This window comes from Euprymna scolopes, chromosome 18 (genome assembly GCF_053919585.1).
Source record: "Euprymna scolopes isolate OS-2025 chromosome 18, ASM5391958v1, whole genome shotgun sequence".
Lineage (NCBI taxonomy): Eukaryota > Metazoa > Mollusca > Cephalopoda > Sepiida > Sepiolidae > Euprymna > Euprymna scolopes.
The window spans coordinates 96816397-96842764 of record NC_136499.1 but is presented as its reverse complement, the minus strand read 5'-3'; the positions used below and the strand labels follow the sequence as shown (position 1 = coordinate 96842764).

The 26368-nt window shown below is 33.3% G+C and overlaps 1 protein-coding gene across 1 annotated transcript in view; it reads left to right on the top strand.

Moving 5' to 3' along the window:
• Positions 1-16150: 16150 nt before the first annotated feature.
• The window catches only part of LOC145297698 (F-box-like/WD repeat-containing protein TBL1XR1), a 98416-nt gene continuing 88198 nt past the window's right edge, over positions 16151-26368 (top strand). Inside the window, exon 1 of the mRNA XM_080143897.1 lies at positions 16151-16918. The gene's annotated coding sequence lies outside the window, so the exon portion shown is untranslated. The remainder of the gene's footprint in view (positions 16919-26368) is intronic.

The following is a 26368-nucleotide window of genomic DNA, read 5'->3' as shown; positions in this document are numbered from 1 at the left end:
TTTCCAATTTTCTCTTTCATTTCTGTTGCTCCGATGGTGTCCGCTTCCAGAATTCCCAAGTATTTATAGTCGTCTTGTTCCCCTAGTGCCCTCATTTCTGTTTGGTTGGGTAGTTCCATGCCTTCTGTCGTTTCCAGTTTTTCCTTTTTTATAACTAGTAATGTGCACTTTTCCATTCCAAATTCCATTTGGATATCTTGGCTGAAGATCCTTGTAGTGTTAATTAGTGTCTCTAGCTCCTTTTCGGTCCTTGTAAAAAGTTTCAGATCGTCCATGTACATCAGGTTGTTCATTTTTTCCTCTGTATTGGGGAACTTGTATCCGGCTTGGCACTTTCTCAGAATACTATTCAAGGGCATCATGGCTATGATGAACAGTAATGGTGATAATGAGTCTCCTTAGAAGATGCCTCTTTGTATGTTAATTTCTGTTATGTGTCGTCCATCAGCTGTCAGTTCCAGTCTCCATGTTTTTATTGCATTTTCTATTAAATTGGTGATCCCGTTTGGTATTTTATACATTTTTAGGCATTCTATTATCCATGCTTGGGGGATCCTGTCGTATGCTTTTTTGTAGTCGATCCATGCCATGGCTAAATTTTTCCTCTTCCTTTTTACCTCCTTTAGGATCTTTTGATCAATTTTAGATTTTGCATTGATGCTTCGGGGACTTGTAAAATTACATTTTCGACTGGTTACTGACAGTTATTATTTGAATTTTGCTTAATTTTCCATTTTGAGTTGTAAAACGTATGGCATCGAATCTTCCATCCATGGCAGCCATCTTGCTTTTTAAGCCTGTGAAGACAACGATGTATAATCTAAAAAATAATAAACACTTTAAAATTTCCAAAACTCAAACACTAAGCGAGTCGATAGAAGAAAATTTTTCTTGCTATAAATTTGTTTTTGTTTTCCACCCCCTTTTTTCTTGCTAACTATTCGGCACATTCACAAAAAAAAAACAAACAAAAAAAACAAAAAAAAAAAAAACAACTCTAAGCAAGACAATTTAGGCACGAAATTTTACTCCTTCCCCTCTGTCTTTAACTTTCGTTTTTTCCCTCATTCTCTTGCTTTCATTCTCTCTCAGTCTCTAACATTTTCTCTCATACTCTTTATCACGGTTTCTTTCTCTCAATTTTTGTCTTTGTGTTTCTCTACCTCTCCCTCATTCTCTTTTCCTCCTCTCACACTTTTTTCCTTTACTCTCATACTAACTCCTCCTGTCTCCATCTCTCTCTCTCTCTCTCTCTCTCTCTCTCTCGCTCTCTCTCTCGCTCTCTCTCTCTCTCTCTCTCTGCCTCACTCTCTTTCGTTCTCTCCAACTCCCCTTGGTCTCTAACTTTCCTCTCCTTATTTCTCACACTCTTTTCCCCCTCAATCTCTTTCTTTCTTTACTCCCTCACTCTCGCTTTTTCTCTCTCTTATAATATCTCCTTTACCCTCATTCCGTTCCCTCACCCTCACGCCTTCCTTCCCTCTTATCCACTCTTTCTTCCTCCAACAAAGTCAAGGGAGATAACTTTAAGAAAATCATACACAAGGAAATTAAAGAATTAGGCCTAAAAGTAGACGTATTAGCTAACATAAAAATAACAAACTTCCTGGACGTCATATTAAATTTAGATAAAAACACATATGAACCCTACTTAAAAGATAACGCTAATCCAATATACATAAACCCTAAGTCCAATCACCCACCATCAATTATAAAACAGATTCCTAACTCGATTATAAGTAGACTCAGCAATAACTCAAGCGATGAAAATGTATTTAACAGGTCAATCAATATCTATGAAACAGCTCTAAAAAATAGTGGATACAAAAATATTGATATCAAATATAAGCAACAAAACACCAATAACTATAATAAAATTAAAAATAGAAGAAAAAGAAATATAATCTGGTGTACGGCGCTATACAATCAAATGTTTAAAACAAAACTTGGCAAAAAATTTCTAGATCTTATCGAAAAGCACTTTCCTGCAACCAATCCCTTACACAAAATTTTCAATAAAAATACCCAAAAGTTATCCTACAGCTGCTGCGAAAATTTAGAGATGATAATTAAAGCACATAATAACAAAATATTAAATAAAAACAACGAAAACAACAACGAAATAAACAATAAAAAAGTGGACACCATGACAAAAATAAAACTAACACAAAAGACACATAGGCAATTAGTAGAAAAAAATAAATAAATAATAATAATAAACCAACTCTGGACAACAACAACCATACTAGAAATAAAAATAACAATACTAATAACGAACAAGATAAATGCAACTGTAGATACCGCACAATTTGCCCACTTCAAAATAAATGTCTAACCAAAGGCATAGTTTACCAAGCCACCATATTTGTGAAAGAAAGTCCGAATAACAAGAAATATTATGTGGGTATGACATCCTTAGATTTCAAAACTCGATATTATGACCACAAAAGTACATTCAATATAAAAAATACCGTATGAAAACAACGCTGGCAGACAAATACTGGGAACTCAAAGAAAGCGGACGTTCGCCAGTAGTCGAATGGAAAATAGTAAGACAAGCAAGCACATGTAGAGACCTAGACGATCTATGTAGATTATGCTTTCATGAAAAATTTGCTATCCTATACTTTAAAGAAGCCCAACATCTATTAAACTGTAGGAGAGAAATAGCAAACAACTGTGTTCACAGGATAAACTTTACTGTAGGATAGAGATACAAATTAATCTAAAACTAACAATAACGACAGAAAATAAACAAATAAAGAATAAATAAATAAACATGCATATACATAAACTATCACACATGTATGTATATATATATATATTATATATATATATAACTAACATATAAAATAAAAATTAACCTAGATTTAAAACAGGTCTTGACACTAGATATCTATGCTAAATAGCACACACAAAGTAACGGGTCAACCGGAGGTCAACTGGGCCTTTGTCCTGTAAGTGCCTACTCATTGGCTGATTAGGAAGGGTGCGGTTGATACTAGAAAGCTGATTGGCTAACTAAAAGCTCAATAGAAGGTGTGTATATAAAAACGCAAGACAACCACAAAATTCTCGCATAAGCCTGAAGAATCCTAGAGTGGATGAAACGTGGAATATTCTGTGTAGCTTAATCGCCATATATATTTTATAACTTACTAACTAGCTCTACCTACGTATTGAGCACTGTTGAAGTAAATACTTAAAGTTTACACATAAATTTATACTTTCGCATATTATGTTAGTAAATGTAGTAATTATATATATATATATATATATACACACATATATATGTATATATATATGCATATGTATATGTATATGTATATATATATGTGTATATATATATTTATATATATATATATGTATATATATATATATGTATATGTATATATATGTATATGCATATATGTATATGTATATGCGTATATGTATATATATATATGTATAGGTATATATATATATGTATAGGTATATATATATATATGTATATGTATATGTATATGTATATGTATATGTATATATATATATATATGTATATATGTATATGTATATATATATATGTATATATATATATATATATATATATATATATATATATATATATATATATATATATATATATATATGTGTGTGTGTGTATGTATGTATATACACTCGTGAACAAAAAAAATGGGCCATGATTAAAATTGGAACAAAAAAAAAATGGGCAATGATTGAAATTGGAAAGAAAACAATTTTTAAAATTTTTATCGCTTGTTTGCTAATAATTAGCTGTTATTTAGTATTTTTCAGATTATTAGTATTAAAGATGAGTCCAAGAAAAGTAAGACGACATCTTGACGAAAACAATTGCAGGATTACGACAGGCAAATTTGACTTACAAACAGATTTTCGACATTTTGAAAGAAGAAAAGGTGGCAACATCTCTTTCAGCTGTGAAGAGAATTGGGCAAAGGTTCGAAATTGAAGGCACCGTGAGCAGGAAAGTTGGTTCTGGTCGCCCCAGAGCATCCACAATGAAGGACGATCACAGGCTTAAAATGACCGTTTTGAAGGATCGCAAAAAAACTTATGTTGACCATAGCAAACAATTCGAAACAGCAAAAGGAGATTCTCTTCTAGAGTGACAATATCCAGAAGGATGAAGGAAATGGGATTTTCATCAAAAAGATGTGCAAAAAAACCTTTGTTAACTAAGAAGAACATCAGCGACATAAAGACATTTGCATCATGTTATGGTACGAAAGATGCAGATTGGTTTAGAAATGTTTTCTGGTCGGACGAATCAAGATTTTGCCTTGCCAGTGATGCCCCGAACGTTGCATCTGAAGATCCGGAGAAAGATTTTCACCGAATTGCATAAAAACCACAGTAAAACATGGAAACGGAGAAATAATGGTATGGGGGACCTTTTCTGCTGCAGGAGTTGGGGAAATTATCAGATGTGATGCGTCAATTAATGCCAAAGAATACATTCAAATATTAGAAAGAGGTTTATTTATAAATTTCAATGTCGGTGTGGTGCTGTCTATATAGACAAGACGACCCAACGTCTCCAGGTCAGAATCGCCCAACATGTTCCCCGTTTCATCCGAGATCATCAACCTACCACCAGAAAATCTCAACTGATAGAATCGTCCATCGGCCAACACTTGGTCGATAAAAAGGAGTGCGGTCTTGTTTTCTCTCCGGAGTGTTTTTCTGTTTTGTACAGAGGACGCACAAAGTTCCACCTGTCTGTCCTCGAAGCACTTGCCATCATTACTACCCCCCCTACTTTGTGCAAGCAGAGAAACCCCCGGCTTCAATTAGAATTATTTGGGTAGTCAGGGTTTTTTTTTTAACCTCCTCTCCGCTCTTACTCCACACCACTACCAAATATTCTAAAAAATAATAATTTTCAGACTTATGACCCTTGAAAATGTTAGTCTGAACGAAAATTTTTAATGTATTTTAACGATCTTGTTTTTAATCGACTTATTTATTTTATTGAATTGTACATATAACTTGCCCCATTATATATATATTTTTTTCTTTCTTTTCCTCACCCCGTTTTCCATTTTTTTAGTTGATTGAATTCACGCGATGGTTCACTTCTTTATATATATATATATATATATATATATATATATATATATATATATATATATATATATATATATATATATTTCTCATCAATAATTTTAGCTGGATGAAAATAGTATAATATTGGGATATTTGATATTCACATAATACCAAGATAGATAAAGTGTGATTGGGAAATGAAGGAAACTCTCCAAGATACTTATTTTCCAGCATACGTCGGCATCAAAAGACAGCATAAAGGAACTGGTTAAATACATGTGCGTTTATTCCAAGTTTGTCTTAGTAAATAACAAGACGACATAAAATAAACGAACACACGAAAAAAGGCATGTCCCCAAACAATTGCACACACATAACTGAGACACAAGCAAAGAAGTTGTGTAAAACATATAAAGCATTTACTCACGCTCGCTACATTGGAACGTCCTGATAGGTCGGTTTCTCTTTGTTTAGGAAGGCTTAGCAAAAAGCTAGGGAAAATTAGTGACATTCTCGGACATCGTGAGAACCAGGACAAGGTTATAGTTTCTATCAAGATTTCGGGACTTAACCCTTTTTCTAAAGTGGCACAGCTCAAAATCCCTACAAAATAAAACTTTGAAGGAAGGTAACTTTATCGTCCGTACAATAGTGTTCGTAATAGTAGAAGAACAAAATGCTATCAAAATACTTATCAACATTAAACGTTCATGTTTAATGTGACTCATATCAATAAGAAATCCACTGTTTAAGAAGCATTTGATATTCAGAATTTAAAATTTAATTGTTGAAAAGACCAGACAACTGCATTTTTTTTTTTTTAATGAACATATTTATTTATTAAACTTCTAAAATTTGAATCATAACAGATTCTTCATCAGGAAAATCCTGACAGCATTTTGCCCCCCCCCACCCCGACAAAAGCAGAGTTGACCTGTAAATTCACCCTTGTTCGTTCGTCTGTCCGCACTTGTTTCAATAACTACAACTTCGAATTTTTTAAAATTTTGCACAAACATTAAACATAATATGACTAAAAAAGTAACAAAACGGATTTTCCAGGAAAACTCCGGTCCCCTCCCCTAGGAGAGCCTTTCAGATTAAATGACACTTTTGTGCTTATTAAAAAAAATTGATGCTTTGGATTTTTATAAAACTTTCTGAGAAGTTGTAACTAACTGATTTATATATAATTTTGTTTGTCTATACTTTGCGATAATTCTTGGTTGTGCCCCAGGGGCTCTTTTAAGGCTAATAAAAACACTATTTTTGGGACTATTTTACCATATTTGTTCAAAATTTTCTGTGTATGTGTATTTAGCAGTTTTGCATGGTGCTGAACTCAAATTTAAATATGCTAACGCCTTGGGGACTTTTGGGGCTAAATGATGTGTTTAGTCATTTCTTTTTTTGCATGGTGCAGAACTCAAATTTTTTTACTAGGATTTATCTTGTCGAACTCAGGAAGTTGTGTGGAATTTTGAAATGAACCCGGTGCTTATTCAGATTATCACTTATGACGGCATTTAAAATTAAAGAAAATACAGAAACATTTGTATGATGTACGTACCAGTCACAAAACAAAGATGAAAAATTCCAAAAATCATGTAATTGGATCAAGTATTTTTTTTTTTTCAACAAAATAAAATTTTACTGTTTTGATGTGGGTGAAAAAAATGAATTCAACCAATCGGTGGATAAGGGCAGATAACTTTAACGCACGTGGAAACTGTCAAAATAATCACTGATTACCTCCCCTTCATGTTCTTTAGAGAAATACGGCCTCATCTGTCACTTATCGGTAAAAAACAGTAAATTTGTTTTTCGTAAAAAAAAAAAAAAAAAAAAAATACTTAATCAATTTTGGTGAATTCTGGAATACACATTCTTCATTCTGTGACAAATAGGTACAACATAAAAATTTTTCTTCATTTTTGTTTATTGCTATATGTCCCAATCTGAATAAGCACCTAGACTCATTTATTTAACCTAAAGGAGTAGCATACTCTCGTTCTGTCAGCCATGACTAGGTAAAAGTCCTAAGTAATTCGCAAACATATTTTTAGTGTTGGCCGTCCTGAGGACTGAATGTTCAACTCCAGAAAAGTGTAATGAATTTTACCAAGTACCTTATCTACTATGCCACGGTCCTTCAATGTTATTATTTGCACTTTGAGTGCATGTAGTTTCTGATAACAATCAAATCAGCTACAAAGATAAAGGAAGATACAAAAACTTCGGCATCTACATCACCATCATTTTTCCTTTTCTTTTTTTTTTTTTTTTTTTACTCATGTTCACCCCTTACAAAGCATATCGTCACTTGGACGTAAGGGGCTACTATTTGGGACCATGTCTAGGAAAGATTAACAAGATATTTGCTTCTGTTACATTTAAAATGCTGCATATCAGTACAGCCAGGGAAGCAAGCAGCAAGAAGGGAATTACAAAGTCCAACTGTTCAAGGGAAGAAACTATTGGGACATAAACAGTGAAGGAGGAGAGATCTTATTGCTAAGCGGGTTTGTCGGGGATATGTATGTTGAGGAGGTACAAGTGCAACGAGTTCATCAGAACACATTCCATCAAAATATTCGTAAAACACGCACAGTGATGCAACATTGCAGCGATGGGACAGGGGCTGGAGCTTAGTTGATAATGTGGGACCGATTAGATTGACAACTCTTTTTTGGACACTATCTAAGAGGGAGAAACTAGTGGTAGATGCACCAGCCCAGATGTGGCAACAATACTCCATGCGTAGGTGAATGGTGGCCTTGTAGAATTACAGGATACTCTCAGGTATGAGTAGTCTTCTAGTTCGATAGAGGGAACCCACCTTCTTTGCAGCAGCCTTTGCAATGTCCTCTATGCATTTGTTCCAGTTCATATTGCCATGACCATCTTTACAAGTAGGCTTCACTATCGAATAAACCAGCTATTTGCATGTCAAAGCAATGGACAGCTGTTTCTGTTTCCTTAGATTATTACAGCTAGACGCCACTGTCCAATGAGTCAACTACTTACACATTAGAGAAACGAACAGTTGTTTCTGTTTTTTTGTGTTTTTTTTTTGCATTTATGCCGCTATGGGAAAAGAGGCAGACAGAAATATTAGCTGCTACATCACCATTATGACCACCTCTAAAAGTAGATGTCACTATCCAATGAGATAACTACTTACATGTCAGAGAAATGAACAGCTATTTCTGTTTTCATGCAATATTGCAGCTACAGGAAAAGCGGAAAATAGAAACATTGAGCCAACAAGACTGTCAGCAGTTTTCTGTCAATGAGAAAATTACAAGCCATCAAGGTCGTTTAATCGGGCTTTTAAATCCCTTACTTTAACTTCAGAGATTGGTGAAAGCCTCTCTGCTTCAGCATTGAGAATTTCAAATTCGGAAAATACCTCTTCTCGTTTAATACTGGGCAATGGAATACAAGAGTCTAAACCATGATTAAGTATTACTAGTTCAGAAGGAAACAAATTACAGGAAGATAGGTTTAAGACGTTCTTGCCAATATTTAAGTTTGTGGTAAATTGCAACATTTAATATACGAAAAGTTTGGGTGTACCACCAACTCAAATATTGGCAAGATTAAACGACCGTGCCCATATCTATGCAAGTACACCAATATCATATTCAATGTTTAAATAGCACAAAGAGCATTATGCTGTTATTAAAACTCTACTAGAAAATAAATTGTTGGTCATTACTAGGGCTGTGACAACAGCATATTCTTTTCATTGTTTTGATTCTTGAGTATATATCCGTTAATATTCTTATATGTCTTTATACAGACTGATGTGGTTGTCGGTTGTCTTACTGTGTCGGATATATACTTGAGAGTCAAAAGAATGAAACAAATATTCTGTTGTCACAGCCTTAGTCATTACTAGACCGGATAAAGGTTCAGGGGTTGTAATACTAAATCATCATGATTATGTCGTGAAAATGTTTATCATACTGAACGACATGGAGAAATTTATAAAAATGGGTCTGGTCGCAACTCATGATCGTACAACCTCTTTAGAAACCAAATTCCAAAAGAAATTAGTTAAATGGATTAAGAGTGGTGTACTTCCATTTAGCACAGCTAATGAGATTAGACCCTCAGCATCGATCGGTCCTAGATTATATGGTTTACCGAAAGCTCACAAAGTAGGTATCCCTTTAAGGCTCATTTTTATCTATGGTAGGGTCATCACAGCATAAGGTTGCAAAATGGATCTTAAATATTTTACAATCTGTATCAAAACATTACAGTAAATACTGCCTGAAAGATTCATTTTATTTTGCAAACTTTATCCAAAGATCTGTGGTTGTTAATAAATTTATGTGTTCTTATGACATTAGCAACCTGTTTACTTGTGTCTCAATTTTAGAGACTATAGATATCTATGCAGATTTTTTTATATTGTAGCCAGATATCGCCTCCTCCCATTTCTGAAAGCATATTTGCCATTACATCTGCTGAATTCAGTTTCAATGATGTACTGTATCGGCAAATAAAAGACGTATCCATGGGGTCAGTCTTGGGCCGATAATGGCAAATATTTTTGTGGGTTTCCATGAAGAGTAATTATTCTTTGGACCCATGAAACCTTTAGTCTATTTTTGCCATGTAGACAACACATTTTGCCTTTTCAATAATCAAACAGAGGCAAATGATTTTTTATCCCTACTTAATAGGATGCATCCGCATTACAATATACTTATGAAGGAGAATGTAACTTGTCCATAGCTTTCCTTGATGTATTGGTAACAAAAACACCATCTAGTTACCATACATCTATATGCTGTAAATCTACATTTATGCAACAGTATACACGCTGGGATTCATTTTGCCCTTGAAAACGTAAGATCGATTTAATTTGGATCCTAACACATCGATTTGCTCAAAAACAAAATTGGATGAGAAATTTAAAATAATTCCTGATACCCTATCCAAGAATGGATACCCTCTGAATGTGATTAGGTCAGTTATGCAAAGGAAAATAACTGAGTTCTCTGTAACTAAAATTCAAACAGTTAATAAATGTTCAACATATCTGTTTTTACCGTGCTTGGGGACAATAAGCAAGAAATTCACTAAGCAAATCAGCTCAACAGTGCAAAATTGTTATTTTGCTTCAAATTTGTGTGTTAATGCCATCCTCTTGAGAAGATGCTCTACCCCCATCCATCATAATAATAATGTAATTTACAATTTTGAATGTAGTTGCAGTGCCAACTACAGGGTGACCCCCCCCCAAAAAAAAAACAGAGGACATTCAATTGTTTTGCTGAGCATTTTACAGTCAACAGAGAAAAAAAAGGGCAAATACCCTAGTGTTTTGATGTGATGTTTTGAATATAATAAACTAGTCATGACCAAATTTTCATTTCATTCGGACAAAACACTAAGAAACGAGGCCTAATTAGAGTTGGGGCTCGTTTTTTTGGGTCACCCTGTATGTGGGCCGAACGACATTGAGATTGTATGGAAGAGTTCAACAGCACGTACCTACGAAAATCAGAAATGGGAATACCAAGCAACAGACGTACTTACCATCACATATGGATCTTCAATCACATTAAAAACCCGTCATGTGCAGTGAACTTCAGCACGAACTCATTTTCAATCATATAACTTTATTAAGATATCAGATCAATAAGGAAAGCTTTCTGGAAACTCATTCTAAGGATTTTACTTGAACATTTTTTGAACATTTTAAGGATTTTAATCTGGATTATTTTTTTTATAATTTTTTAAATTGTATTTTCACCCCAAACAAGGCACAGTGCTACTTTGATGTTGGGACATAATTTGCAAGCGTACTATGTAGGGAGTTGAGCAGCAAGATGTTTGTTTACATTACATTTGAACTTCTGCATGTCAGTACAGTCAGGGAAGCAGGAACCCGGAAGGGAATTCCAAAGTCTTTCTTATATCTAGAGATTTCTACTGTGTAGGGGTGGGATTTTGCTGCTTGTCGCGTTTGTTGGGAGTATTTACAACGAGGGAGTACAAGGACTTGTAGGTCGTAGGAACATCCACCATTAAAATATTAGGTTGGTGCAAAAATAATGTCGTTTTTATATGTATATACATATACTGTAACGTCCAAAAAACGACATTATTTTTGCACCAACCTAATACATAAAACAGGCAGAGGGATGCAACATTTCATCGATGGGACTGCGGTTGAAGTCTAGCTGATAGTGTGGAACCTATTAGGTTGGCGACTCTTTTGGACCCTGTCTAAAAGAGAGAGAGAGAGAGACTAGTAGCAGATGCACCAGCCCAAATGTGGCAACAATACTCTATGCATGGAGTTAATATTTGGATTTTATTTCCTTCACTTTCGGATTTTTTACATATGTATTTCCGTATCCCTTATTTGTCTTCTCTATTTCCATTCCTACTTTCCTCACTTTCTTCGCTATCCTTTCCTTTTTGGTCCTCCGGCAAAAGGAGGGTGGACCTGTAAATTCACCCTTATCCATTCGTCTGTTCATCTGTCCACACTTTTCTCAATAACTATGCTTTGGAATTTTTTAAAATTTTGCACAAACATTAATCATGATATGAGTAAAAAAGTAAGAGAACAGATTTTCCAAGAAATCTCCGGTTGTTCCCCTAGGGTAGCCTTTCAGATTAAAATGGCTAATATTGACACTGTTGTGCTTACTAAAAAAAAAATTGATGCCTTAGATTTTCATAAAACTTTCTGAAGAGTTGTAGCTAACTGATTTATATATAATTTTGTTTGTTTATACTTTGCGATAACTCTTGGGTGTGCCCCAGGGACTCTTTTAGCGCTAATAAAAACACTCCATTTTTGGGACTATTTTACCATATTTGTTCAAAATTTTCTGTGTATGTCTATTCATCAGTTTTGCATGGTGCTGAACTCAAATTTACATATGTTAAGGTCCTGGGGATATTTGAGGCTAAATGGGGGGGGGGGGGGGTGCAAATGATGGACTTAGTCATTTATTTTTTTTGCATGGCGCAGAACTCAAATTTACATATGTTAAGGTCCGGGGACTTTTGAGGCTAAATGGGGGGGGGGGGGTTGCAAATGATGGACTTAGTCATTTATTTTTTTTGCATGGCGCAGAACTCAAATTTACATATGTTAAGGTCCTGGGGACTTTTGAGGCTAAATGGGGGGGGGTGCAAATGATGGACTTAGTCATTTATTTTTTTTGCATGGCACAGAACTCAAATTTACATATGTGAAGGCCTAAAACTGCACCGTTTTTTTTATTTTTACCAGAATTTGAAGTCCCTTGGGGCCTTTTGGGGCTAAATGGGGCGGGGGAGCAATGCTGAACGTAGTCGTTTTTTTATGTCTCGTTCACTGTGCACGCACGATGGACCATGCATGCTTCACTTGTTTTTTTAATTTTTATAATAATTTTATTATTTTATAAAAATCCTCATTATTTTGTAGTGATCCTTATTATTTACCTATATATATATATATATATATATATATATATATATATATATATATATATATATATATATATATATATACTAGTCTTCCAATTTTCATTCTACTATTCTTTCCTTCTGTATTCACATTTACTTAACTCTTTTCTCCCAGTTATATTTTAATTTTGCAAAGATTTTCGCTTGTATTTTGTAACCACTTTAATATATCTTAATGTATACTTCCTTCACTCTCATTTCCAATCTAAATGTAATGAAGCTAATTTTTTTCATCTATATTTTGCATTTTGTATAATTCTGGTCTTTCTCCTCCTGCGATGAGAAGGATCTAGCTTCAAAATGTCATTGCCTAAAGAGGTTTATTTTCTTTCTTACACTTTCCTTATTGCTATGTTGATATTATTAAGTTATGTGTATTTATTTCTCATCTTTTATAAAATATAATAAATTGCTTCTCTTAACAGCGTTAAACTTTCTCTATCTTGATAAGTTTGCTTTGTTAAAGATATATTCTTTGTTAACCTAGTTGTTATATATTATTCAGCATTTTATCCAGTGCCTTCATTCTCATTTCGTATCTAAATATTATAAAGCCAATTTTTTTCTATTTACATTTTGTATAAGTCTAGCTCGCCTCTTCTTCTGATGAGAAGTATTTAGATTCAAAATGTCATGACCTAGAGTTTTTCTTAATTTTCCTCTTAATTTTTCCTTATTGTCCTGACGATATAATAGCTGGATTTAATTTTGGACTTCATTCTCTCTAAAGAGTTATTTTCCCCTTTTGGATTACCTTGAGAGAATCTTCATGCAAACTGAATTATGCCCGGTTTGTTTTTGTATTTTTTTACACATCCAACATTTTTATCACTTGTTTTTCTTGGCAATTTATGACTATAATAAATTGCGGTTTCACTTAATGCCATAACCAGCAAATTCTAGCATTGCTACAAATATAATTTGCTGATTTCTTTCTGTCCTCTGATGAGAAGAATAGCAAGAATAGCATTCTTTGAAACTCTGCGGAATAAGGACTTTATAAATTGTTTTTTGGAGTATTCAGTCAAACAATAAATAAATTTCAACTTACAGTTTTACTTTTCTTTCTCTTATATATATATATATATATATATATATATATATATACTAGCAAAAGTATCCGTCGTTGATTGGATTCAAAAACAGCCTACAGAAAATGGACTCTGATTTATGAAAGTATGATAGGTTATGAAAAGGAAGGGTTGTAAAGAAATAGCTTCAAATTTGGGGGTATCAAAACCAAAGCAAAATATGATGTAAGTAAAAATAAAATAGATAAATCTCATAATTTATTAGAGCATACCTGTTCACACTGAAACACTTATCACAATATTCTGTGGATCTATATTAAAAAACCTTGTTAAACTTTGTGACATATTTCCATTCTATGGAGGTCAGGCGCGAACGAACACCCCATAATTTTATTGTACCATATTTCTTCGAACTGAAACATAATTATAAAGTATAATTACGCAGATAAATATGAAAAGTCTTTATTAAAGTTTGTGCCTATTTCCATTCTATGGAGGCCAGGCTCGAACGCAGACCCCACAATTTTATTATACCATCCCTATTTAAGTTAAAACATACTTATCAAAGTATTATTATGTACATCTATACCAAAAACACTTGTAAACGTTTTATTTAATTTAAAAATTTTTTATTTCCATATTTATGGACCAGGCGCATACGCAGACCCCACAATTTTAATGAATCATCAAACATACTCATTCTGTGTCTCGATACATCTTCTATCATTATATTTGATCAGTTTTCTATAATAATCAACCATATAGGAGCCTATTCATGACCAGACACACAAACAGACATTCAGCTTTATATTATAGATATATAGTTTGGAGTTGTTATTTTCCAATGGTAAGGTAACTAGTGAAGTATAATAAGGTTAATAAAAGTGCTCAATACCGAGATAGAGCAGGATATACTTTTAATTTGTTTTTACATAAACAGTAATTTGTTGCTACACAGTCATGAGCATGTTTCGGTCTTCTAGTATTTAGTAACTAGAGAACTATTCAGGCAAACACGCATACATTAAGGGAATCAGTAACGAATCGCACTGATTCCCTTAATGTATGCGTGTTTGCCTGAATAGTTCTCTAGTTACTAAATGCTAGAAGACCGAAAAATGCTCATGACTGTGTAGCAACACATTACGGCGGCGCTGTGGCGGTGTAACATTCTCTCTCTCTCTCTCTCTCTCTCTCTCTCTCTCTCTCTCTCTCTCTCTCTCTCTCCATAAGCCCAGTGTGTGGCGGTGGCGCTGTGGCACAGCGCCACCGCCACACACTTTATTTTTTAAAACTTTTCTGTGACTACTAGGGACAATGCCAGATGACCCTGCTGGTCTTCATATAATGGGAAAAATAATATGTATCTTGTATCACATATGTTCCCATGCATTAGAATTAAGAAAAGACCTATATTCATTTATCACACTTTTTTGAGGATATAATGAATGTCTTTTTATTTTTAAAATAATATACAATGTATACAAACAAGTAACAACAACTACTAGTAGTAGTAGTAGTAGTACTATTAAGATTAAAAACAGCGACATAAAATCGTCTCTTCTATCTTGATAACAACCTCGTCTCAAGCTTATTCATGAACCGCGCGTCAAAAAAGATTTGAATGCTTCAAATGACGTCATGAATTAGGGTGGAGCAGAAGTTAAAGGTCATGGGGTCATGAGGTCAAAGTGCACATTGCACAATGAACTTTATTGTATTCCTGCGCATTCATCTTTTCCATCAAAACCGTTTTAAGTGCAACGACGTTCTTCCACATTAGTAAATATTTGAAAAAAAAAAAAAAAATTATTTCTGTATTAGCGTTTGTTTAAATTTTACTTCAATTTCATAGATTTGGTTTCTTGCATATGAAACCCTTTTGCAATAAATACACTTTTTAACAGTTAAAAAAATGTTTGAATTTTCATTAACATTACAATTTTTGTCTGTTCTAAATATAGGCAAAGAAAAATGTTTTTTTTTTTTTTACTATATTATTTTTTGATAATAAAATAAAAAAATAAAGAATTCAAATATCAAATAATAGTAATTTAATATTGTTTTACTTTTTAATTAAGCGTCTCAAAATGTTTAAAAGATGTGGCAATGCTTCCAAAAAATTAATAAGATTTGTTTATAGCGAAATACATTTAAAATAGTGTCGTAAGGAAAACAAAATGATTTAGTTAAAAATTTAGATAAAATAAAATTAAAAAAAAAAACCCAAAAAACTGAAATATTTTTTAAGAATATTTGTGAAAACGTAAGATTAGTAGTAATGTATTATTAATAGTCGAGTAGTATGACCATGACTAAAAAAAAAAGCAAACAAAAATAAATATGTAAATATATTAATGAATATTTAATGAATTATTTTATAATTGTAAAATAAACAAAACACTGTAAATAAATAAATGAACAAAGCTATATACAAAAACATTGACCGAAACGACGGTTATAAAATGAAGGCCAGCTTTAACCAAAAAAAAAAAAAAAAAAAAAAAAATTACAGGGGGAGTGGTATAAGTAAGGATCAAGGACGAAGTAGCAAGGGTAGCCGTAAGGGAGGGCGGGGAAGTGCCTTAGTCAGAGAAAGACGAGAGGAGAAGGTAAAGGAGACCATTCGACTTTCTCCGCCATTACCACCAGACATTTCCCTCTATCTGAGAAAAAAGGAGAAAAGAGCGTTACAAATATTCAGAAGACTCGTATTTTTTAAAAGTAATTACGTGGATACCTTTATCACAGATTATGGCACACTGAGTTTCTTCCACCGTTCTATTGTTACTACCAGGATCTAAATAAACAAAGTTAAACAAAAGCATTGAAGGAAAGAGAGCGAGGAAAAAATACATCATCAAACAAAACAAACCAACGGTACAAACAGAGCAGAAACAAAACAACTCGCTATATAATAAATAATATCTAAGTAAACGTATATTATTGCTACTCGTCAACAACGAAAGTACTATATTTAAAAGGAGGAAAATATATACTCGCACTGGATTTATTATTATTCAAAGTTGACAACATCGAGATGGAATGGCAACTGCCTGATTATTTAATAATAGACTGTCGTTGAAGGAATTATTCTTGCGATTATTGTTTACCGGATATTTAAAAAGAAATTAACCCGGATTAAATTAAAAGAAATCCCTACTGAAAGTCTGGATTGTCTTTGTCTTCTCCAATGTCTCCCTCGAAATTCCCTTCGAGACGTTCCACCCTCACCGAACATTTCGTATGAATGTCCTCCCCTTCCCCAAAATCCATTTTTTTTCCACCAAAACTCGAAAAATTGTTTTCTGACCGATTTCCTTAATGCTTTTGTGAGTTTCAATCATTTTTATTTTTGTATCGCATGATTTTCCTTATTTTAACATTTCCGTATAAATTATTTATACAAACATGGCTACACATGTGCATACAGGTCTTGGCCATGTTTGATAGTTAATATAGAATTTATGCTACGATCCATCTGCTATTCAGCACTATTGCATAAACGGTTAACCGGCAACCACTACACATTTCGAATAACACTTGATCGTTCATTGATACCGGCGGTTTCACAAACGTTAAATTTTTAGTCCTTAAGTGTGACTTCAGTTTCCGTGAAAACCGCAGTTATCAATGGATTATCGGACCAATCTATATACTTAGAGGTGTGTATGTACTCTTGCATACATAATCGAGTACTCTGGTCATTTCTCTTCAAAAAACATCTATTCCACTGCACGTTTTCTCTATTTGGTATGATTGGAAAATAACTACTCAATTTGAATCAAAAAAAAATTTTTTTTTTTTTTTTTCGCAGACCCCCGCCCAAGAGGTCTCAAATTTCTTTGAGTATAAAATACGTTATCAAATATTGCTTCTATCCCCCTCCTTCAATACAATATAAAATTTGTTTATGCACTTATGTTACCGTGCTAAAATAACGTTATTGTGAAAGCCATTTTTAACATGGGGAGGGTGTTTTGTAGTTATGTACTCTCATTTAACAATTCAAAACAGCGTAAATTGTTTTACTCTAAAATATTTTTAAAAATTACACCATAAGTGCATAAGCTCCAAATGTTTAGCTTGGCAAATTTTCGTTTTGACTTAATCACAAATTTTGCATCGGCTACAGATAAGATTATATTTGTATTATCCCGCTAGTAAGTCTATTTTTGGAATTTTTTCAGTTTTATGGATTTTTTTTTTTTAATTAACCAGTTTATTTTATACCTGCTTCAAATAAAGTAGACTACATTTGTATTCGTAATGTTAGACCTCAAATATCCTATATAAAACAAATAACCGGAAAATACGGAGCTACGTTATCCAAGCTTTTTTTTGGGGGGGGGGGTAAAATTTTATATAAATTGAAGGTACGCGTGCAGAGTGATCCGTGCTGAAATAACGTTTATTTAAAAGCCATTCTAAACATGGGTGTTTTGTACCTATTCTGTACTTTAACCTTACAACTGAATAAAAATAAAAACTTTAAACGTGGAAATGATTAAAAAAAAAAAAAAAAAATAGCGCGGATCATCACTCTGTATTAGCACCAAATTGAAAATGCGCTTGTTGACCACCGGAAGACTTAAGAATTTGGGATTAAATTGTTAGGTTATAGTACAGAAACTGTTACAAAACATATCCCTCCCAATGTTAAATAATGGGTTTCTAAATAAACCCCAAAACAAATACAACTTAAAGGTGGTCCGGTTTTGGTCAAGATCAAAGTGTAGTATCTGTTCCGGCAGATACTGCAAGCTATGACTAGCAAAGACCAGATGTGGGGGCAACCCCACATGCCTGACCTTTAACCAGCTCCCATTTCCCACCTCTCGGGAGCTGGTCCCCTTTTTCCCTTCCCCCTCCCTTCACTTCTCACATTAAAAATCGGCCTTGTGCCTAATTTGCTCGGTGGGGGAGCAAATAAATACCATCTGTTCTTCAGATGCTGATTGCTGCACTTCAATTTCTTCTCTTTTGGTGGAGGAGAGATCCTTCACGACTGAGACAATTTTTATTTTTGTACCTTTTCTCCACGTTAAAAAACGACCCTGGTCTGTCGCGTGGGGAGACCTAGTAAATAGGTACATATAATCACGTTGACCCCCCCCCCCGGTTCCCGTCGGATCAAAGTTAAGCCTGGTCAATGCTAAAATAGGTGACATTTGGAAATTCCAGGTGTTGTATGTACTTTACTTACCTTGACATTGTGTGCACTGTGCAGTCTCTCGGGCCTCTCCTTGTTATTGGACCTAAGCAGTCCCGATTCGGGAGAAGTGATTGTAATAGCGCAATTCTTGCTTTCCAATTACACGCGTAGCTACCATTATAGGGGGTGGCCAGTCTCTACCGTTCGTAGGTATCGAGAGATATATAATCTGTCTTCCATAGGCTAAGTAACCAATGAAGTTTAACGAGGTTAATACAATAGTGCTCACTACCGAAGTAGAGCAGGATATACTCTTATTCGTTTTTTATATAAGCAGTAGTGTTGCTACAGTCATGAGCATGTTTCGGTACAGACTCAAATCCGCACCCTTATTGGGTCTTATTATATACAACCAAATATTTTTCACGTCTGGCGGAACCTGATATTAACTTCCTGTTGCGAGAAAGACCTGCAATTTTCATTGCAAACTTTGCTTTCGTATAAGCTGTATCGCCTGACGGTTTCTAGTTACTGGTAACTAGCTGACTGAAACATGTTCATGACTGTAGTAACGTATTACTGCTAAGCAGTAATACTGCTTATGTAAAACAAGTATATAAATTTTCAAATGCTTAAAGTAATTTTAGTGCAAGTAAAGGAAGTAGGTCTATCAGACGGGCTTTTTCTAAAAAGTTTAGTCACGTGTTATCTGACAGCGGTCGGTGCTATCCCAATTTCAATACATTAAAACTGAAGAATCTCCATGCGCCTTTGTTTTAAGTTAACTAGGCATTACTGGTTTCAAACTTTAAAATAAGTAAAACCACTAAAACCTACAGTTTTTTTTGGGGGGGGCGTGGGAGACGCCTCTTAAATCCCAAGAACCTGGTATGTTCTGTATACAATTAATTAGAATTTAAGACATTTTAAATATATCCCATTTTCATTCAAAGGGTTACTTTTCAGTAGCCTCACCAATTTTTTTTTTTTTTTTTTTTTTTTTTTTTTAAATTTTCAGAACGAGGCTCGTCTGCTAGACCTACTTCCTTTACTTGCACCTCTAGAGATTCGAAAAAGTGAAAATCAAATATATAACAAATGCAAGATAGGTTACACTTCTACCTACCTAGATAGGGTTTTAGTGTTTTTACTTGTTTATTCGGCTCGAAAAACAAGTAATGTCAACCGCAACCGGTGGTACACAATTACGAGGAAAAATGGTCGCGTAACATACATTGCGGCCGTTTTAAGTGAAAGTACTAAAAATCTAGCCAGCTAGATAGAAGAGCAATTTATCTTCGCTTTAACATTTGTTATACCAATTTTCGAATGTGGATTGTAAAACAAACCCAGCTCCAACAGAATTATTTAATGTAGATCCTATAGAATTTGAACCGAACCAAACCGACTTCGCTGAACTGACCGTTAAGTTAAGGTTAAAACAAAACCGGGTGACCCCCCCCCTTTTTTTTTAAGAAGTTGGGTATTGTTTCACATTTTGTTTTGGTTTAGAAACCTATTACTAAACATGGTGAGTGGTTTGTAACTATTCTGTACTTTAACCTCACAATTTAATTCCAAATTCTTTAAGTACTCTTCCGGTGGTCAACCAGCGCACTTTCACCCTAAACCGTTGTATTGCAGAAGTATTCAAATCTTGCAGTGAGCATCAACCAATAAATTTTTAAAAGCTCAATTTGTTTAATTGAAAAAATTAGACTTTTAACGTAACCCAGGTTTATAATTGTATATTCCATGCAATCTAATTGCTTTTAGTTCGATTTTAATGTACGAAACAAATCCGTTTACCATAAGTTCATATTGAATTTTATTTGCCCTAATTTCACCATGCCATGTTTCTGGTTCATGACTGGTTAAATCTGATCTAGAATTAGATCACTGCTCATCCAAAAAAACAAAATTTAACCGCATTTATAAAGATCAGCAAATTTATTGAGTAAATTTTCCAGTGAAGTTGAAGTAATTACCCAAATGTTTAATTATAGAGTTTATAATTCTATAGCTAAAATTAAAAAATTCTCTTGCGTACCAACCACGTGACGTTTCTTTTTGATGGGAAAGAAATTGAAACTGATTTTCATTAAACTCTTAAGGCGCACCCCGCACCCATACGAGAGTTCCTATCCCCTAAAAATGTTTTTCACTGATCTTTTTCCGACGATTATAATGGACTTAGTAAAAAAAAAAAAAAAAAAAGTACTGATATAAGGGGGGGGCTCACTTTCTCGTTATAACGTTCTACTTCATTGGTACCTGATTTAGAGCCCTCCCTTTCTTTATGGACGTCACATGACCGGTGAGATTTCCTTAAATTCTTACACCACGGTGGTAATTGTGGCCAGGTAAACACTTTTTGCAACAAATGTGCGCGTATAATGGCCATCACTTATAACAAATTACATTTAATATCCGGAAAACTATGCGGAGAATTTAAATGCAATATTCGTTTTCAGCATATCCGAAAACCTTTTCCTTTTGAAGGTGGAAACAAAGTAAAATGTGACAAATATGGTCACTGCGTTACATTACATGAAACCTGCAGAAAAGTATCTTTGCAGTATCGTGAAAACTAGTTGCTGGCCCCAATTTTAAATGCGATATTTGTTTTCAGCACACACGAACACAATTTTTAAAATGTTGGTCTACCAGAATCACGTGACGCATTTTTAGGGGTGGGCAATGAAAATCAGTTTCAATTTCTTTCCCATCAAAAAGAAACGTCACGTGGTTGGTACGCAAGAGAATTTTTTAATTTTAGCTATAGAATTATAAACTCTATAATTAAACATTTGGGTAATTACTTCAACTTCACTGGAAAATTTACTCAATAAATTTGCTGATCTTTATAAATGCGGTTAAATTTTGTTTTTTTGGATGAGCAGTGATCTAATTCTAGATCAGATTTAACCAGTCATGAACCAGAAACATGGCATGGTGAAATTAGGGCAAATAAAATTCAATATGAACTTATAATGGTAAACGGATTTGAATCACGTGACGCATTTTTAGGGGTGGGCAACTCTAAAATTTTTGATATTGACATTCGATTTTCCTTACTTGGTTAAACCTTCTCTTTTTTTTTTTTAGGTATCTCTAGCAAACCTCGCCTAACGTTAACAATTGTTTGTTTACTCGACAGCATGTGGCATGTAGGCTAAGATTGTTTGTAAACGTTAGTTGCATATCTCATTTGAGTAAAGTCTACAAAAGACAAACATTAGTAATTCTCGCTGTTAACAACTAAAGTTATTTTAACACTGGTTTTGTATATTATGAAATGTTTTTAATAGATTTGAGATCCGAGAATGGTAGGGATGTGATCTTAAAATTTGAGTTTAGTCGATAAATTTGGTTTATTTAAAAAAAAAGGGGGGGGGGCTGATGTAAATTCATCAGGCTATTTGTAATATTTTGAACAAATCACTTAGTTTAAAAATTTACATTTTCAGAATTCATTTGTATTAATCTACAATATATTTAGAATTTTAATATGCATTTCCGGCTTTGTCACGTGATATATCGGCCATCTTGAGTTCCCTTAATTTACTTTAAATCAAACATCCATACATAGACGAGTGTTAACCGTCTAATTTTGTCAAATATTGAACATAATAACGTTTTATTAAAGCGTACAGTTTGAAAACAAATAGGGTTGGTTTAACAATATGCATAGATACGAAAAAGTAAAACTCTTAAATAAATGGGTACTTGGGCATCTTATTACCGCGCTAATATAACCTTTTGAAAGCTATCTTTAAAATGCGGAGAGGGGAGGGGCGTGTTTAGTAATTCTGTACGTTCACCTAACAATTTTATTAAATATATTCGTAAAAATTGAATTCAACTTAAATACTATGAAAAAATAGCGCGGTACTGTTAAAAACCCACCTAATAAATGTCACAATAACATTGTTGGTTTCTAATAGTTTATTTTTAAGCCATTATAAGAACTCTAAATATTTAGGTGTCAAGTTGCAGCCTTTTTCCTGTTCTCACGTAACGCTAGGCAGGCACTAGTTTTTCGAACCGAATGAACGTTTTAAAGTTAGTGAAAACTTCAAGTAACACTTAGCATAAATGTAATTTATTTTCCTAGCGCATGAACGTGTAATCATCGTAATATTTGGTGCAAATAGCACAAAGGAGTCTTAAATTCGAACCTTTCTTTTGGGAAAGGTCACGTGGTACTAGGTCGACGGTGTTACACCAGAAATGAGCCCTTTAAATAAACGTGGATATTAACAGCATCACTTTAAGACATTAGTATGCCCACCAAGTTGCTATAACTTATTTTTAAGTGTTTAAGTAGAAACTCCAAAGAATTTCGTCCATCTTGTTTTAGTTAATTAAATTTTAAGTTTGAAACAAGTACAGAGTAAACTTTACTCTGTACTTGTTTCAAACTTAAAACGCCTTAAAATAAGTAAAAACGGTGCTTTTGCATTTGTTACACTGAAATAACGTTTAGAAAGCAATTAACCCGGGAGGGTGTTTTATAATTAATTTGTACTCTCACCTAACAAATATCAAGTAAAAATTGAATGTACTTGGCCTTCGGGACAAGATCAAAGTGTATGTTCTTCAGATGCAGCACTTAAATTTCTTGTTCTGTCAGTGGAGAAATCCTTCACGACTGAGACAATTTTTATTTTTGTTCCTTTTCTCCACGTTAAAAAACGACCCTGGTGTCTAACTCTGTCTCGTGGGGAGGCATTGTAAATAGGAACTTGAAAATATTTCAAAAGTAGCGTGGTAACACATAAGCATCTTAAAATCCTTATCCGGATAGGGTAACTTATCTTGTAAAAAAAATTGTGGGTTGGGGGGGGGGTACAAAGACGGCCCCATCTTGTTCTCACCTTTGGGGTCCTAAGAATCGTGCAAAGTCGTAAATAAAAATTGACAGGGAAAAGGGGGGGGGGGCTGAAAGATCGCACGGTCCCACGGATCAAAACTGGCTGTTATTTCCTGTGACATCGTTGACAGTATCACGTGACCTAACTTTTCTCGGCTCACTTTCAGACCCCTCTGCGCTATTTGCGCCATTTAAAAAACTTTGTTTTTCTATAATTTTGAAACGAATACAATGAAATTAAAGACCAGTATCACAAATAATTGAAAACGTGGGAAAGTTCCTAATGTTTAAATTGAATCGGTCCCAACGTCATCTCATCCCCACACTCGCCGTCATTTTCAGAAATCTGCGACTGAAAGAGTTAATTCTACGATTCACATTAAGACATTTGGGAAAATTAGAACCTTATGTAAAAACTCAAGTAATTCTGTTATTTCAATTATTTTTTTAACACTGAATTAATGGTCAGTCTAAACAATTTTTTTTTTCTTATGCAGTTTTTACATTTATTTAAAAAAAAAAAAGAGCTAAAAACGACTGTATCAAATAGAATTCAAACATGAACGATATTAGTGCAAGTTTATGCTCTAATATCGTTTGTTGAATTCTATTTGATACATAGTGGTGTTTAGCTTTTTAATTTTAAAAACTGAATTTCTGACATTTAAGGTTGGTAACCTTAAATGTCAAATTGTTTTTAAGGGTTAGGTTTCCATAAATTTTGCGCGTCGCCTTTTCGTTTGTTTTGAAAGCCGGTTTGTTAGTCATCTCGCTTTTTGAAGATCTTATTTTATTTTAATTTTTTTCTTTAAAAAATTAAGAGATGTTTTAAATTTCCGAGTTCTCGAAGTCGCTACGAACCTTTTCGTTAACTTTTCACGGATAAAAATACTTTCAGTCTTTAATCTTCCAAACGCCATTTAAAAAAAAAAAAAAAAAAAATTTCTGAAAATTTTTTTTTCAGAAAGATAAAAACCTGAATTTTATATTAAAATTAGAATATTCTATTTTTGATAAGAATTGATAAGATTTCTATAATTTTGAAAAGAATACAATGAAATTAGACACAATTTATTTTCGCTAAAGACTAAAATAATTAAATTTTAAGATTTTGTAAACGATTAAACTTAATTTTGTCCAGGGGGATTTGCTTATTTGCTATAATATGCAAAAATATCTAACTCTAAATACCTATATTTGAAATAATCCCATTTTTTATTACTAGAAAATTTCGTAAACGCATGAAACAGCGCCATAAGATATTTAAAAGCATGGGGAAACGTAAACGTTTCTAAATTTTAAGCTTTTCCATGAATGAAAATTTTTTAATGTAACCAATCCGGCGAATTCAATTATTTTATAATTGAATTAAATTATAATTCCAAACGATATTTATGGTAAAATACCTTCAATATTGTCTTTAGTTTTATATTGTTTGTAGTTTGTCGGCCACTAGGGACTACCAATAGTCACCACAGAACCCCCCCCCCCTATATGTAACACGATGGAACTTTATTATAAATTAATATTATCAGTATAACTTTTGTACCATTTAAAAAGGTAAAATAAACTAGTAATTAAAAAAAAAAAATTCACATTACGAAAATAATTAAATTGCGAGACGAAAATCTTGTTTACATAATTGAGACTTTAAAACGATGGTTATTGGTTCTCAACCTTTATTTACTCATGGACCCCTTTTCCCTTTTTATCTTGGTGGACCCCTTCATAACTATTGGTCATAAGACAATCTATTTTTCACTCATAAATTTTGAGGTTTTAATCAAAGAAATATTATATAATAAAGCTTTATTTTTAAATGAAAACTAATTTAATGTAGGCACCGCCAAAAATGGCCGCAAAATCAAGTTGTTGTTTTTTAAAACGAAATTACATTTATTAAAATCCATTATTTCTGAGTAACTTTTTTTTTTCCAGAAAGATAAAACCCTGAATTTTATCATAGAAAACAGAATAATGTAAAACTTTTTCTATTTTTAATTAAATTTTAAATGTTAAATTTTCCCCAAAAGTTAACAATTGACATTTTTTGTCTTGCACAAAAAACGTACTTAAATATTTAAAAAAAAGGTTTTTGAAATAATTTATTTATTTTGTGTCTAACTAAGATTTAGGATGATTTTTAAGAGAATATGCAAAAATATTATAAGTACCTGAATTTCAAATAATTCCACTTATTCATATAGGTAACTAGATATTTCGCGTCAATGTAGAGTTTAGATCGACTTTGTTTACGTTTGCGTTTTATAAGAAAACTATGGAAGACCAAACAGGCCAAAAAAACTTATTTTTCAGTGATGAAAATTTCAATGTATTATTAAGCTGAGGCTGGCCAGTACCAGATGGGTGACCATTTGTATGAGTTTGGTTTTTAATGTGTGTGTGGGGGCCAGGCTCCCCAAAATGGGGGGGGGGCAATTTAAAGCAGAATAAAAAAAAAATTATTTCAGCGCGTTTGGTCCACCGTAGTCGAAAGGCGGCAAACGTTTTCAAACGGGATCGAAAAAAATGATGCTATTTTTAACACAAAGGGCACAATATTTATCGAATTTTTTTTTTGTATCGATTATTCAAAGCATGCCCTGTTTAATAATGGTCATGCATTATTCGGCTCGCTAAAAAAAATTGTTAATTTATTTATTAAAAATTTTAAAATGGCTTTTTTCGTATAAATATTAAAAAAAATTTTTGTTTTGCTTAACTTAAATTATTTTAACATATTCACCGAAT